Genomic DNA, 17,529 nt, shown 5'->3' with positions numbered 1-17,529 from the left:
CTCACTTCCCATAGAAATAATATCCTGTTTGAAACTGATTGCCTGAAATTTAACTTCAGTTTCTCTTACTGTGTGTCCCAACAGTAAGAATGCTATTTTACTGTTGATTGTGAGGTAAGTTTGCCAAAGATGAATTACTAGATTGACATTGCCTTGAAAAGCTCAGATATTTTCTTTACAAACTTCTTGTTGGGTAGAAGTTTATTACTTCTGAATTGAATTAATTTCATTTTATAGCTAGAACATCTTGAATGCATGTTAATTGGGCTATATCAAATGAGCCATGGATTTCTGTGAATGTGTTAAAATATAAATACATTCAAGAAATAAAGTGCCATATGTCCCTCTCCCTCTCTCATAATGCCTGCAATTCCTTAATGTTTTATTATTATTTCAGCATTTTTTTCCAAAATTAATATAGGTAACACTGGTGATAAAAAGCAGCTTCTTTCACTACCTTTTTCCAAGTGCCTGGAATAGTAGTTCATTTGAGCTTAAAGTACACAGTTTTAGCATGTGAAAGAGAACTAAGTCATGTTTCTATATTCCCATCACTTACACATTTTCCTGTTTAACAAATAAATTAATCTGATGATTAGCGTGTAGATTAATTCAATTGCTTCTGGTATTTGGACTAAAATATTAAATTGATCTCACCTGGTAACCACAGTAGACATGAAGCTGAAATTACCACCAGCTCACAGAAGAGACAAGGACAGACGAGCTTCTTGTGAAGAAAAGGGGTTGTGAAGGAGAGCTACTAGGACCAGTCTGAAAAATACAATGAAAGTCTTGCCACGTGCCTTGTCATCTCACTGGTGCGAAGTATTTCATTTTCCTTCTCTAGGATGCTGTAACTGGAAAGAGAAGAAAAGTATGATCAGGTTCTGGCTCCTAGCCGATATCTTAAACCAAGGTTGGAACAGATGGTGGAAGCAAGAACTTGGTCAGTGATATTTTTAGAATGTTTTTAAACCTATATCTTTCTGGTTGCTTTAAGTCTCCCGAGGGTATATTACACACAACAAAGAGCTAGCTGAGCTCCCTTTAAACAAGGTGATTTCAGTAAAGGGAATAGTATACCTTTTTTACTGTGTCATTATATGACTTCTATAACGTATTGTGAAATGTAAGCAACTTGAAATACATTGTTGCTAGGAAAGCAATGTTATTGTACAGTTCTTTAATAGAAGTATTAATATACACATGCACACACAGAATTTTTTTACTTTAATAATGCCAGAGTTCTCAACACAAAAGCAATCTTTGACAGCTTCTATTTATATATCTATATCTTCACGTTTCCTTTTTACTTTTCAACTTATTTTCTTTTTTTGCCTATCTTTCTATTTTTATTTAGCTAGCAGGTATGTTTCTGAGCATCAGTGTTGACCATATTCTAGGAGCTTATCAACAGTTCCAAAGTTAATTTGAAGTAGGTAATATACAAAAAAGTAACAAAGAATTTCACTTTGGACAAAAGTCAGTAATCGCTATTTGGATTATGTATCAAATGGTAATTTTGAATTTTTTTTTTACAAAAATGAAGAAAAACAGAAAATATATGCTATCTATAGTACTTTTTTATATCATAGTTTTAGTATTAGTTTCATTATTGTCATGACATTCACCCTTCACTGTAATGTTGATGAGGTGACTGGCAAGAGGTCTGTAATCATCCAGACTGTTTTTTCACTGTCTGACGAGAAGAGTCCTCCTTCCATTGGATAGGCACTGTTTGGTTGATTGACTAGCTATATGCATAATTATTCATACACAAAATAGTGTATGGGTGGATCTCAACAGCAAAGTAGTAAGTAACATTATACAAACGCATTGATTAATGTATTATTATTTACTTTTTTGAAGCATTAAATTATCTGCTTAAATACATCAATGAAAGTAGTGGAAGAATTATAAGTAATGAAATCATTATACACAAACAGGTGTATAAAGGGTAAGAGGTATTTACCCTTAGGTAAATTTTGCTTTCCCTTACTGTGGTGAGATCTTTGGATTTAACCAAAATTAGGTTTTTACCTGACAAATCCTGATTTTTATTCTTCCGTTTTATAGTAAAATAGTGTTTTCCATTAATACAGAACACCATCACACCACAGAGGCATTCATTATTCTTGATATCATTATTGCTATCAAGCTATCGAAGACTAAGGAAAAAAGTAAGACTGTGGGACTGTTACCTTGGCTGGTTGCCAGATGCCCACCCAGCTGCTCTCTCACTCCCCATCCTCAACAGGACAGGGGGAGAAAATGAGGGAAAAGGTTGTAGGTCAAGGCAAAGACCGGGAGATCATGTTACAATCACCGTGATGGGCAAAACAGGTTGGACTGGATGACCTTTAAAGGTCTCTTCCAACCCAGACTAATCTGTGGTTCTATGATCTTTGGGAAAATTTGATTTAACTTATTGCCAATTAAAATAGATTTGGATAGTGAGGAACAAAGACAAATTAAAACACCTTACCCGCCATCTTTCCCCGAGGCTCAACTTCACTTGGTTCCAGATTCCTCTACCTTCTCTCCCCTTCAGCTGTGCCCCAAGCAGGGCTGGGGAACAGGGGGCTGTGGTCAGGCTGTAGCTCTTAACCTCTGCTGCTGCTGCCTCCTGATCCTTTGCTGGGGCCTTTCCACAGGCTGTGTGCGGTTCCTGCAGGATAAACCTGCTCCAAGAGGGAGTGTCCCCAGCCCGCAGCTCCCTCAGGGAATATCCCCTGCTCTGGTGTGGGCTCTGTGGGCTGTGGGGGAAGCTCTGCCCCGGCACCTGGAGTACCCCTTCCTCCTCCTCCTCTCACCCGCGTGTTCATACTGGTGTTTCTCACACTTTTTTCCCCTCAGTCCTCTCTGGCATCTCTACCTTTCCCTCAGTATGTTTTCCCAGAGGCACCACTGCCTCCTCTAATGGGCTCAGCTGTGCCTGGTGCTGGTGCCGCTGCAGAACCAGCCGGAACCAGCTGTGTCTGGCTCAGAGCAGCCCTGGCCTCTCCTCACGGCGGCCTCTCCTCACGGCGGCCTCTCCTCACGGCGGCCTCTCCTCACAGCAGCCCCTGCTGCCAGCGCCTGGGCATGGGCACCTAAAACAAAAGCATAGAATTTCTCAGCTTATAAAGTGTAGGGGCAGAGGATATAGCATCCGATAAACCTGGCTGTGTCTGTGGTGGCCGCCCAAGGGCTCCCCTGAGTTTCGAAGCCAGCCACCGGTGCAGCTCGCGGCAGTTTGGAGGTGCAATGCGTTGCAGAGCTTCGACTTCTCGGGATTCCTGGAAATTTAAGTTGTTTCACCACCTACTGAAGGTTAGTTTTGTGGGGCATCCTCCTGCACCTGTGTTTGTTTTCTGATCCCTTCCAGACAGGATGGAAGCCCGCCTTCTCCCCTCAGAAGATAACTGTAAGGACAGCCAGCTCCTTCCAGCACCTTGTGCTGTAACAGAAACTGCAGTGCTTCGCTGTGGGGAGGGACTCCCCTTGTCTGGGCGAGAAACCTTTCAAGTGTTGGAGGGCAGGGGAAGCACCCAACACTGGTGCGCAGGTTCTTACGTACCAGCTGTGATGTCGTAAGATTAATTGGGACCCATTTTCTAGGAAGAATGGTGTATTAAAAATCATGGATGCATATCCTATCAGTTTGAGGAGAAAGTGTAGTATGCCTGAGAAGCCTCTAGCTCAGCATGCAAGATACTCTTTTCTTTTGAGTCTCCTGATGCAATTCACATGTTCTCAGTAGAGTACAGGGTAAGGAAAAGGATTTCTTAAAGCCTTTAGCAAACCATAATGTAGTGTATAACAGGTTAATTGTTCTTACCTTTTACAGTGTACTAGAAATTAGTTTTTGAGACAGTATTTTTAGGACTATCGGTGTTGGATTAGATATTAAAAAGGAGATCAACAAGTTCCTTCATCCTAAATCTTAGCATTTTTTTTTAAAAAGTATAAAATATTGTAAAGGAGATTCCTGTATATGCTTAAGTTTTACACCATCTCAGCTGTGATGGTACTCCTTGGATATTAATCATCATTGTCTTTAATGCAATTATTTACAGTGGTGGTTTCTTAGAAGAGATAGGATGGACCATTTTGGCAGAGTGCATAATCCCACCCTTTTCTAAGGAAAATATAGAGTAAACATTTCAATGTGACCAAAAATCCTAAACTGATAAATTTCAGGAGGGGAAAGTGTGCATTGATCAGATTTGTAATGCTTGGGAAGAAAGAGCAAAAATACAGCTTTTATTTAAATTTATGGTGGAAAGCTGAACAGAGCAACACTGTATTTAGAAATGTAATTGGTTTTTGTGGCAGCAAGGGCAAAGGAATATGTAAGGGATTCTGTAGAATGAGAAGTGAAAGCACTAAGAAGAAATACTGTGCTCTGTTTTTCATGCAGTCATTGCATATAGCATTTCACCTTCTTTGGCATTTTTGCTGATGGTGACAGGATGGAATGGGTATTTATACCAGGTAGACTACTGATTAGGACTGTGGAAAAGAGTGGTATGTTTTGTCAGGATATTAATGCAGCTCAAGGTCTCTTGTCACAAATGTTTATGATGATGAGGCAAATACAGAGCAATTACCATTTACTGGGTAATAATTTGGCAACATTTAGAAAGTGGTAAACAGAAGTGACTGCAGTAATATATGAATTGGGGCATCATCCCAAAAAACTATCAACACTAATTACAGATTCGGTGCACCAGGTGATCATTCAGCAAACATTTGCAACTCTTAAGCTTTTTGTATTTGTTTCCGTGAGATGCAGTCCTCAGCATGAGACCATAGCTCTTCTCTGCCAGCCTCCTATACTGTGCTTTCACTACTTCTTTTTGCACATAGACTTGTCTTGCAAAGACAAAATATTTGAAAATTGTTTGGGCTTGTGGAAAGCCAGTTGCACCTCATCAGCTATCTTTCTAGAATGAAAATGGTCTGTTAAGACTTGATATACATGTTTGTGTTTCTAATAAGGACAGTAAGGAATGGTTTTAATAGGGAATTCTACACAGGACAGTTGAGATCTGTTTTCAGCTCTGCCAGACTTTCTGTGTCAACATTGGCTGGTCTGTTCATGGTTACCTCTCCTACTTTTAAAGAGGAAGGCTATTTCTGTGTAAGGGTAGCGAATGTGCATGTGACTGAAGCCAGATACCTCATTAATAAGGTGTGTATAAATACCTAGAATAGATGTGATATTTTCAGACTGTACTGAACAGGGTTGTGCTTAAAGACTGATTTATTTGTAAAATCAATATACCACAGTACATAAATACACTGGCAAGTGTATATTCTTAATGAATGACTGCAGGGGGTGGGGAGGGGGGAACCCCAACAAAACAAAACCTAAGAAACACAACCAAAAGCTCTACTAAGAATCCTAAAAAACCCTAAACAAAACAAAACAAAAGACCCCCAAAAATAAACCACAATGGCAGTTCTTACATTAAACCTCTAAAGCAAAACATTTCCAGAGAACTGAACAATCCGATTTTCAGCTGGTCGCTCACATCCTCTCCCATCCAGAAAAACTGTTATGTGCACAGTTAAGTTCAAGCACACAAGCAGTCCCACCGAAATCAGTGAGGATCTGCATCTGCTTATCTGCGCAGGCTGGAGCTGTGCTGAAGTGGAGATTCAATTAGTAAAACTTCTGTTCATTTCTTTTGCCTGTTCTTTCTGACATCTTGAAACATTTTTACATGGCATTCACTCCCCCTATAAAATATGGAGTATAGTGGCAATATTGTAACTAGTTTAGATTTATATTCTTGCATATGATTTTAACACAGTGGTATTGCGAGAAAAGCCTTCAAAGGGCGGAAGAGATGTACCGTGAGCTGGATCTTTCTTTGATGGGGATTTATTTTCAAAAATATTTCTTCTAAATGACTGTGGTACTGTACTGTGTGTACTGATTTCTGAAGATGAGCTTAATGTTCTTGCACCTTGGTACTTTTTTTCTTCAATTATAGATGTAATGATGTTAGTGGAAATGCTCGTGCTTGAAGGAGATAAAGTACTACTCCAGCATGTTTCACTTCAAGTCTTGCATGAAAACAGCCTGGTGGTCTGAGCTCTAACAGTCTTTCAGTGTGACATTTCCCTTCTTTTGTGGTCCAAGGCTAGTCTTTCCCTCTAACAAATGCATCAGAGACACTTGTTTCTAGGTTGTTTCCTCATCTGTGGCTTTTCTATATCACTGGAGCAGCATCTGTAAGAACATGGTCTAACTGACCTCGTGATGTGATTTGCATAGTCTCATTAACTTTCTTATCAAGCCCAATCCTCAGCACTGAAGTCTGTAGCTCTTGTACACACGCTTTATCAAGGAAGCTGGCACTGCACAGAAATATCATAACATCAAGTACCAGTGTACAGCTTACTAGTAAATCTGCTAAGACAGCTAGCATGATTCTTGCTGAAGCTGAAGAAACCCAATAACTAGTAACATGCTGTCATAAGTTGAAATTTTTTTTCACTTACAAAGTAGGTAGATTTTTCAGGGTAGAGGAGTATTAATTGGATAGCCCCTGAAAGCTTCTCCAGGCAGTGTGTTAGCTGAATCACTGGAGGTCTGGGACTTACTCAACAAGGTGGCAAGAATTGCAGTTTATGTTAGAAGTTTAAGAATCCTTTCCCTGAAACTGAAATAAGAGCCAGGGTAGTAGCCCTAGTAGATTAGGCAGTTGCATTCTCAGGGTGGTTGGGGATGCTAAAGCATTTGACTTTAACGTCACATTGCAAACTGCTAGTGCTGTCTCTTCACAGTTTTTGCAGGCAGCCTGTATTTACTCTTCCTTCTGGGGGTAGCTAACTAACCCACCAATCCTGATATCAAGTTTATTTTGTTAATTTTAACCTTCTCAAACAAGTTCAATCTAGATGTTTGAAAATAGGCTAGTTGTTTAAAAGCCAAACAAATTATGAAGTATTGCGATTAATGGCGCAGTCATTATTTGTGAATTCTGAAAATTTTATCTGTCTTGGACTTTTAGATCTGTAGTAGCCCACAAAGTGGTGGAAAGATTTACTGAGTAAAAAAGGTTTGCCCAGTTGGTCTGGGTCCTTGTGATTAATCTGACACTTCTTTAAATTGTTTGCTTATGTGTATAAAAAATGAGTCCTGTAAGTGCCTGAACTCTCTGCTAAAAAGTACGAAGTATATTTTGGCATGGGAAAACTAGAGGTAATTACGCATTCCTGAAATGCTGCTTTTTTTTTTGTTTGTCTGTTAGTGGGTTTTTTGGTTGGTTTTTTTTTTTTTGGTTGGTTGGTTTGTTTGTGGGTTGTTTGTTGGGTTTTTTTTTGTTACTGCAGGAAATTCAGTGTGTTGCCATAGGTAAATATTAGTTTGGACAAGTCTACCTCTTTTTCTTAATAATCCCTCCTAGGTTCTGTGTTTTGACTGAAATTCATCCTCTAGACTTAGTTATTTGTCAGACCCTTCTGGCTGCTACCTCTGGGTGACCAGAATTGTTGGATATTATCAAAATACAGATCATAAGAGGAGACTGGCAGTATCTGCAGAGCAACTGCTACTCTGGGATTTCGCTGCACTGGATTAAAACAATTGCCCTGAACACACTTCTGAGGGCAGAGGGACAACAGTGGTAGAGTGATCTACAGGCAAGGTTGTGGCCAGACTATTTCATAATGATCACCTCTTGTGATTTTTTAAAGTGAATATAGCAGTTTTGAAGGCTGGGATGAGAGTTTAAGTATCCTCCAAGAAGGCGTGGCCTGGAGGAAAGCAAAGAAGGAGAAAGTTGTTTGGTTTTAAAGAAAGAAGTGAGAATGTGAAGAGAGAGGAGAAAGTGCAGCATTCAGGGGAACACAGGAGGCTCTTAGGGCACCTTTAAGCAGAAGCTCAAAAGTTTTGTTTTGATACACCTTGCTGATTTTTTTATATTTGCATTGTAATTCACAGTCATCCCACACATAGCCTGGTGTTGCTGTGTTAATTGAAGCTTTAGCCATCGGGCAGATTAGCCTGGTGTGCTCCTTGAAAATTGCCTGTCATGTCATTAAACTGGAGTAAATGCTGGACAGTTTGTTGCAGAAAGGTAATATTTTTGGCCTTTTCCAGATCTTTGGGGAGCCATGAGGCAAATTAATCTCCCTTATCTGTTTTTCAGACTGTAGTCTGCATTGTATTTTCCTGGTGCTGGTGAGTGTGCATTTAATTCTCATGATGTAACCTTTTTGCTTCTGATACTCTATGATCATCACAAAATATGCAGCATTGAAATCCATCAAGAACCAAAGCTGCTAGATTCAGCAAGAACCTGATATTCTATTAGCAAAAATTTCCTATTAACATTTCATGAGCAGAGATTAATAAAACACTACGCAATTAAATATTTTATGTTATCAATTGCAGCTGATTAGCAAACTCATGAATAGTGTGGAAAAATATGATAGGTTTAACAATCTTCAGTATTATATGTGATGCTGGAAGGGTAAAGCTGTTACTTTAGGAAGTCATAGTTGATTTGGTGCAAATCACACATTCATTTAGCAAGTTTGTTCTTTTAACCAAACTAATCATAAATAATTGTAATGCCACTACTTGTCAGTAAGGTTTTAATTATTTTAGTTTAGACTTTAACTGATGTGCAGAAAGTTTAATTTTTCAATAGCTTTCCTGCATTATTTATTTGGATAATTTTCATTAAATAATTCTTAAATTGACCTGGAGGAAATTTGTCTGCAGGAAGACAATATTTATAACATATGGGAAGATTTTATTCATGTATTCTGGCTTCAGAAGACTTATTTCAGAAGAAGCCTATCTTCATAAAGTATTTATGTGGCAATTACATACTATTTATTTAATGCCCTTATGCACCCAAGTAGGCCAGTTTGTCGAAGTCTTCCTCAGGCTGCTGAGGAATACTTTCCAGGAGTGGATTTAGCAAAAACAATCTGACACCAGTAATGTCACTTCTAAAACCTCTTCCTTCCACCAGTGATGATTTTTCTCCCCCTAGTATGTTTCCCCCCTTGTCTCCATTTTTAAAGGCTGTATTGTGCCACTGGGAAAAGTCTAGTAATAGTTATACTAATTAAAGCAAAAACTCCTCTGAGCCACATTTCCCCTCCATCTTTAGCACTGAAATAACGAATAAATCTCCCTAGTTCAGTGTTCTCTCTTCTCTACTTGCTTTGAGTTTTCACTGCTTAAAAAGTAGGTATTTTAGTGGGTCATGTATTAAAACATCTATTATAAATATAAAAGCTTTCAGTCTTCTCTGGAAAGAATCTAGGTCCTCCCACAGCTTAGCTGACTGGGGAATTCAGCCACTTTTCTGAGATTTTATATGGTCCCACATGGTATTTTGTGATCATTCTTTAAATAGCACTGTCTTCTTTTCCTCTTCTTCTAAATATAGTGTCCCCCTCTTCTTTTCCTCGAAGCTAGTCTGTTTGTCCTAAAATGCTATTCTGTCCTTGTTGTCATGGAAGTTTTCAGCTTTTTGGAGGAAGTGACTGGTAAAAAATGTCTTTCTAGAATTTTTCATTCTATTGACAATCCTATTGACCACATAGGGCACAGCAACAGTCTGGGAATCAGTGTGAGGGCTCAGGTGGGGGAAACCATCATCAATGCAGTTCAAGATATGACAGAATCTGTCCTTCCTGCTACCACTCTGTATTTCTGCATTGGTGAGCAATACTGATACAGTTTGTATTGAGCGCCCTCAAAAGCGGTCATGTGAAATGTTTGAAATATGGCTAACAAGGGAAATATGAAACTTAATGTCTTTCTTTTCTTTCTTCTGCCTTTTTTTTGTTTTTTAATTACGTTAAACCTTGATAGGTGTAGAGCCAATTAGAATAAGTGTGAAGGCTTAAACAAGATCCATGAAGTAATTTAATTTTCTTTACAACATCTTTCAGCCAATTGATATGATGTTAAATTTTTATCACAGTTATAATCACCATCCAAATGGTGAAATAAAGTACACATGTTAATTCTCCTTGTTTACTTAAAACTGTGAAAAATGCAGTTGATGGAAGTGTAAGAAGGAAAATACCTGAAGGTAGTTCTTTCAAAAGCAATCATTTGGGAATATCTAAACTGAACAACTTGTTTGAAAGGGAGGATGAGCAAACATTTACACATGAAATGTAAATTTCATACACAGTAAGAGTGCCCACAGTAAGAGGGCTCATCTGCATTTAGGAGATTACAAGAGAAGAGAAATAATTTTTTACAGAAATGAACTACAGTAAGTGCAAACAAAGGACAGAATTTACTGAACTTGGAAGATAGGAAAGGCGAGAGGAAAAACTAATTGTTTTTGAGTCAAGTTACTACAGTCAAGACCTTGAGATTTTTTAATGAAAGATGACACTGACCAAGAACTCTCGTAAAAGCATAACATAGGGAATTTCACCTGCTGCAAAGGCTGAGATCCCTTTCAGAGGTGAAAATAGAAAATCTTGGGTCTAAGAGGTAAGGGTGAAATCCTGGCTGCCTTAAAATCAGTGGCAAAACTTATTGCCAGTTTGAAAAGAGCCAGGATTTTTCTCACTGTGACCTACTGGAGTAAGCATTGAACTAAGAACCAGAACATTCTGGATTCCAGACTCATAATTATACATGATAAAAAATACATTCTTAAGATCCTGTCCTCACTTCTAAACCTGCACGGTGTTTCTCACCAGCTGTGTGGAACAATTAAATAAAATGTCCTGTTCATTTAAAATTAAATGATGTAATCTAATTTATTAGGTTTGGGGTTTGTACGGTGATTTTTAATTTTTTTTTTTATTTATTTATTTCTAGGCAATAGACAAACATTTTACACTTGGCTATGTCCAAATTCTGTCTCACTCCATGATGCAAGTGCCTTACAGAGAGACTTCTGCCATGTTTTTTAGGTCATACTGAGTACGGACAGTTAAGTCTTACTTTCCTTGCAGTTCTGATATTGCTGGGAACCTCGACTGCACAATTTGGCTTATCATGAGAATGGTATTCTTCTGCATGCATAGCTGTGTTCATACCTAGCTAAGTAAGAGCCATACAAATAGAAGAAAGGTTATTAAGAAATGTTGGACCTTGATGTGTCATAAGGGCACCGTTTGGTTATGAGTGTTTGGGGAACTTGGTAACTGCCTATTATTTATTTGACATTTGAAGGTGGATCTTCCACAGCTGTTGGAAAAAGCTGTTAGCATTTAGTTGGGAGAATAGAGGTAGCTATGTACCAACCTGGAGTCTGAGCAGCTGGTAAAAATACTGTTCAAGGTATGTTGAGTCACATTTCAGGGACAGTTCTGAATAAAATGAGCAGTAGTTCTGAGGCTTCCCATGAACATTCCGTTATGGGGATTAAGAGACAAGAAAGCAGAAGAAGAAAGAAAAAACAACTGGTATTTGCTTTAAAATAAAGCTCTGCTGTAAAATGCATACAATGTCTACCCAAACAAGTAATGTAGGTGCATCGAAATTTGAAATACAGTGCCTTTGGCCTCTAAGCCAACACGTATTTCCACACGTGCAATGCCATCCCTTCAGATGGATGCTGCTACATAAAATTTTTATAGGTATAACTGAGGGGAATTTAGAACTGGTTACACAAGAGGTATTGCAACGTTGAGTTTATTCGCCTTGAAAAATCTTTGTAGTAATACAGAGTAGTGGACACCTAAGCTTCCTTGAGGCGCAGGGGTAGGCATCCCAAAAGAGGGGTAACTGATACCTTGCAACGGAGCCAGATGAAACAGGAGAGGATTTGGTCTGCAGTGAGATCCGTCACTGTAGGTAGTGCCCAGCATTTGGAATAGAGGTTGCTCCTTTTGCTTTCAAACTGCCACCAACTTGTAATTAAGATAATCATCTTTCACAATGCAAAACATGAAGGTTGCCTCTTTTTATTCAGTGGCTTGATGCTTATAACACCAGGGATGTGTGAGGGAGATAGACAGACTATTCCCTGTCACCACACCTATTGCGCCTTGCATGAAGCAGTCCAAGGTTCACTGCTTGAGAGCGATAAGCAAGTATGAACAGGACTCACCAAGCCAATGGTTAGAGGATGGAGAGGTTTTTATCCTTACAGGAGAAGCCCAGGAGGGTTCCTTAATCCAGGAGTCTCTCATTTCTGTTTGAGAAATCAGCAAGCATCACGTGTACAGAAAGGCTGATACATCTGGACTGTGTTGCACCTACTAAGCATAGTCTGCAAACTTGGCCAGACGTCTTTAGTATAGGAGGGAAAAGAGTCTGTGTTTCTAATCTGATTGAAAAAGTAAGATGACAGCCACCTTTGCTGTACTATTTTCTTCAGTGTATAGCATGTTAAATATGCTTTAAGGAAAACTAAAAGGGTGAGATATTTACAGAAATTCTTAGTTTATTTATATGTCACTTGGTACTGGCCACAGTAAAAAAAGATCTAGGCTTATACAGGCACTTGAGAGCCCTCATGTAAATATACACACATACATTCTTAAACGTATATTGTTTATATATACACATACGTATATATGAAGAAATCTGCAGGTTTAGGAAGCCATTTGAAGGAAAGTTTAGAAATTAAGTAATTTGGATTTAGGCCTAAAATAAAAATCAGTGAAGAATTAGATTCTTTGATTATCTTGGGCTTCCAGTCCCTAGTAAACAATTTGAATGACAAGATAATATTGTATAGATATTTTTCTGGCTCCAGTTCAGGAGAGTCCTTCAAAATGTGTGTGAATTCCATGAACTTTGGTGCAATTTGGCTCACACTCATACTTGGACATGCGCTTCAGTGCTTTTCTGCAATAAGAATAGTTGCTTTAGTCAGGATTTCTGAATGCTTTTGGCTCTCTGATTTACAGATATGGCTTTTTTTTTACTGGTTATTTTCAGTAAATACTCTAATTCAAATGTAAACCAAATGTTAATAAGGTAAATTTTTCTCCTATGGAAAAAAGTGGTGTTTTTCAATCACATCTGATTTTGAACATTCAAATAACTAATAGCAAACTGTAAAGTACATATACATAATAAACCTTGCTGAATATTTCAAAATTAAAAATGTAAGTATTTTTACAATTTTCTGGAAGAATTTTGGAAATATTTCAGAGCCTGAAAATATCTTAAAACTAGTCTACTAGAAATATTTGGTTAGTTTCCTCTCAAACGTTTTTTTTTTTATCAGGATTTAATTAATTTACAGTGTTCTTGTGTAAAACACATTTTTATATCAAAAGCTAATAATTAGAGCTGCTTAGAATTTTCCAGTATTCAATTTCTCTACCACATTTATATAATATTCAGGATTGTGCTTAAGCCTTTTCTGTTTCATTCTTATCAGAACTAGAGAAAGACCTTTATATGGTTATCAGGCATTATTTTTTTGATACTGGCAGCCTGGCTCAGATTCATACTACTGACTCACAGCTGAGTGACACCTTACCCACCTGGCTAAATATCTGCCAAAATATTAATCATATAAATGATTGATGAATTTCTCTATACTTCATTGAATAATTTATTTTCAGGACTGGTGTTCAATAAACACTACAGCTAGCCTTAAACCTGCTGTAATAACTAGATACTGTCTATCACCCGTCAATGACCCACGCAGCTCCCCTGCCCTTCGGGTCCTATAGTTCTCCATTTTAAAAGTTAAAAATGCGAAGTATGATTACCTTTTCTTCAACCTTTAAAACCTTCTTGGAAGTTAAAAAATCAGATGCTTACATTAGCGTTTCTGACAAGTTCTTACAGTCTATGTCACAGGTTGCACAGTTCTGCTGATGGAGATGTGTAGCACCGCTTGACAGTATGGTTTACCACCAGGTGTCAGTAGATGGTGCTGCTTTACGGCAGAGAGTAGCGAGGATGTTTGGATTCAGTCCACCTGCAAAGTGATCCTCAGCTACAAGACCCTACAGGTCTGCTTACCCATTACGTTCCTCAGAGAGCTGTATCCTGCTTCGGTATGTAGCTGTCCTCTGCCTCCCAGCCCTGCGCCTGAAAAAAGTGGAAGTGATCCGCAGTTCTATCTGACTTCTATTATGAGTATGTTTTTGACAGATGTCAGTGATAACCCTCATTTAGGCATTCCTTTTTCTGTCTGACACAATATTTCATTCCTATTTGAGTTCTGTAGAAAGGCAGAAAGAAACAGGTTTGGGGGTGCTGATTTTTACCCAAATTCACAACTGCTTCAGTTTGGGCTGATTATAGATTCAAAGTTCGTTGATCTCCAGAAAGATTCTGACAGACCTAATGTACTTCATCATGACAGTGGGCTAAATTTTGTTTTATTTCATTTACCAAAATAAATATATTTGAAATAAATTATAATTTTTAATTTTGATACCTTTACATAATGATTGCAACCAGCTGATAAGCCAGTATTTATGATTTTTCTCTTCCTTGAAGTGTTCCCGTTGTCAAAGATTTTTTTTCGTGCTGAGTGCTATTATCAGTTACTCAAGCTCTGAGTCATCAGCTGGACACAACCTTTTATGATGAACTTTCTTCTCCCCTTTGGAGTCCCTTTTCCCTTTATGCTTTTAAATTTTGGACTTTCAAACTTGGACATTTTAGGATCTTCTTTATAAAATGGTGCACATCATGAGCTGAGGGACAGAAGATGGGATAGAGTCACCAAGGGAGTCACACTCCATGTATGCCTTTAGCTCATATCTGTATACCTTATTTTAACTCTTCTTTTGTATGTAATTTTTAATGTGGTAGTATGTGTTGTTCAATAATAGGAACATTCAGGCTGAAATGATGCATTTGAATTAATGAGAAGTAGTATCAGGTTTAGTGTTTGAATGAATATCTGTGGTTTTAATTAGAATTAATTTAGTCAAGATTGTGTTCATAGAAATATGCTAAGAAAGTTAACTTAGATGTGTATATATCAAGAATAGAAAAGTGGTTCCCTAACAATAAGATGAGGTCATTCAAAGAGATGCCATTTCTTGTTATGGCATTAAGTTACACAGGTAGGATAGTTACATAATGCTGTGAGGGAACAATTTAAAAGCAATCAGTGGCTTACAGTTGCTAGCACAAGAAACTTTGAATCATTTTGAGATGTAAGCATATTTGTGAAAGCGATGGTCAGCTCCTAAGGTTTCTGTGAGTTGTCCTTTTCATGGGAAGAAAGGATAGATGGCCAAAGTGGCAAAGCCATCATTACATCCCTGAACAGGCGGAGGTAGGCATAAGTTTGATAGCACAGCTTCCCAGTGCTGGTAATAACGACTGTAAGATAATGGTTCCTAGAATGAAAAGTGCTGTTGCAGGCCCACATCCATTTTTATGATTATCTTCTGCCTGCATTGGATCAAGAATAGCAAGTAACGGAAGAGATGGGACCTGAAGTTCGGTTTCTACCTCAGTATCTGTGTATAGCTTTGCAGATCTACAGTCAATGAAATGGTTAACTGTAAGTTATTTAACCTTCTGTAATTTCTTTTCTTTTCTATGTAATAACAAACATCGGTTTAGAGTTTATGCTTATTGTTGTTTAATGAGCAAAAAGATTCAGATTCCAGACCTAATTCCACCAAATGAAGTTTGAGTTTAATCTTTTTTTTTTTATATATATATATACATATATAGTGCCCATTCCAATTTGTGGCCCTGTTTCACCTCTTGCACATTCTTTGTGAAATTGTTTTGACAAATCTCTGCCATCCTTCTAATAAAATGTGCAATGACTTCCTTTATGTAACTGAAAGCCCTTTAAAACCTGTTCTTAATTGCTGAGGGATTGCCACTGTGCCTTTAAGATATATTGAGATTTATGGTTTTATTACTTCTGTGATTAAATAATGTAGTTTTCTCCTATCTGGTCTGCCAGAGATATCAGTGAAAATATTTCAATTAATGCAAATGCCACTGCTGTAGTTATTACTTGCTTGAAAAGCTGAAGTATGTTAGTGCTGTTCTGAAACCTTTCATAATAACTTCTGGTTTAAGCTTTCTGGATTTTAAGACTTTTCACTTGACTTACAACAGGCACCTTGTTGGACCTTGAAGTGCCAGATTTGCATGATTTGTCCATGCCTTTTCACCCTTGATCGTGTTTTGTTCTCAGCTTTGCTTCTGTGTTTTCCACTGTGCAGTTCTGACTTGATGTGACCGGTTCAGTACAAGATCTGCATTTAGCTTATGCTTCCAGCTTTAGAACTATCTTTAATGTAAAGCAGGCTATATTGTCCTCTCAATTATAGCAGGGCCAGTCCAGTGTAATTTCACTAGTTTTTATATTGCTCGGAACTGTTTTTCATTAGTTATATATCATATTGACTATCTGGAATAGGTTTATCATTTTGATTGCTATTGCATTTGTATATTGATTTGTTCCCCTAAAGTGGTGTGTTTATCATGAAATGTGCAATATCCCCCACACTGTGGAAGGTCGTAAGTATTTGTAAACTGCTTAGACCAAATGTAGCTAATCTTGGGAGTATATCATTGTTCTTTATCTCAACACAAAACCAACCTGACTTCCTTTTGCACAACTGAGCTTTGTGAAGGCTATGAAATGTTTGCTGTACACAGGCTCTGTCTGTTTGATCCATGGACAGCTGGCTTGCAAATATGGGGCTGGATCTTTTCAGCAGTAGCCCGCTGAATGGCCATGAAGCGCCTATAAGTTTACGGAACATTTTCCTCATATTGTTTTGCCATAGGAATATTTGCTTGACTTCACAGATGGAAAAGAAGAGGTAAATTCTTCAGACTGTAAAAGCTCCATGAAGAATGGTTCTTCCATGATCCTTCAGCGCTCAAGATAATTAGTAGAGTGTTGCTTAGATTGATGGTGAGATGCTCATTAGCATTAATTGAAAGGCCCAAACCAGAAAATTGATTTCATACCTCAGGAATAAACTAAAATGAAAATTTCAATGCATCTTCATTCTCTAGCTTTCTGAAAAGTCAAATTATCTATTTTTACGAATAAAAATCCCGTAATCTCTTAGACATTCAAGTGTTTGTTCTTAGTTATGGAAAACAAGAGTTTTACAAGTCAATAGAAACACAGTAAAATCCCCATCAGTCAGATACAAGGAATTTAGACAAGTCTCCTGGCCTACTGGTACCTGTGTGAGGCACAGATTTAATGCGAGGAAAGGACTAACGGGTCTGCTGCCCTTCCTTCTTAAGTATGACCTTGTTTGTTCCTCCAGATCATGTAACACTGGAGTAATTGTGTGTTCAATGCAGCCAGAGCAGAGCTGGATTTGACCTCTAGGAACTCTAAGCTACCCATAACAATAGCTGGCACTGACACCTCAATTATAAGAAGAAACTTGATGCAGCATTGTCGTAAATGTTAATGTGAAATGAAATAGGACAGCACAGAATAAAACTTGGAAAAGATACAGGAGTGCCCTGTAAGCTGTTTATAGAATCTTTGCTTTCTCTGTTATTCACAGTATTCAAATGTGACTTACCGAAAACGTCATCAAAAGTATTTCTTTATTTATCTTAGGCTTTGCTTAATAAAGAAGCGATACTATAACTTTTAGTATATATTTGTATTT

The sequence above is a fragment of the Falco rusticolus genome, chromosome 13 (genome assembly GCF_015220075.1).
Source record: "Falco rusticolus isolate bFalRus1 chromosome 13, bFalRus1.pri, whole genome shotgun sequence".
Classification (NCBI taxonomy): Eukaryota; Metazoa; Chordata; class Aves; order Falconiformes; family Falconidae; genus Falco; species Falco rusticolus.
Note: the sequence above shows the minus strand (reverse complement) of the source record.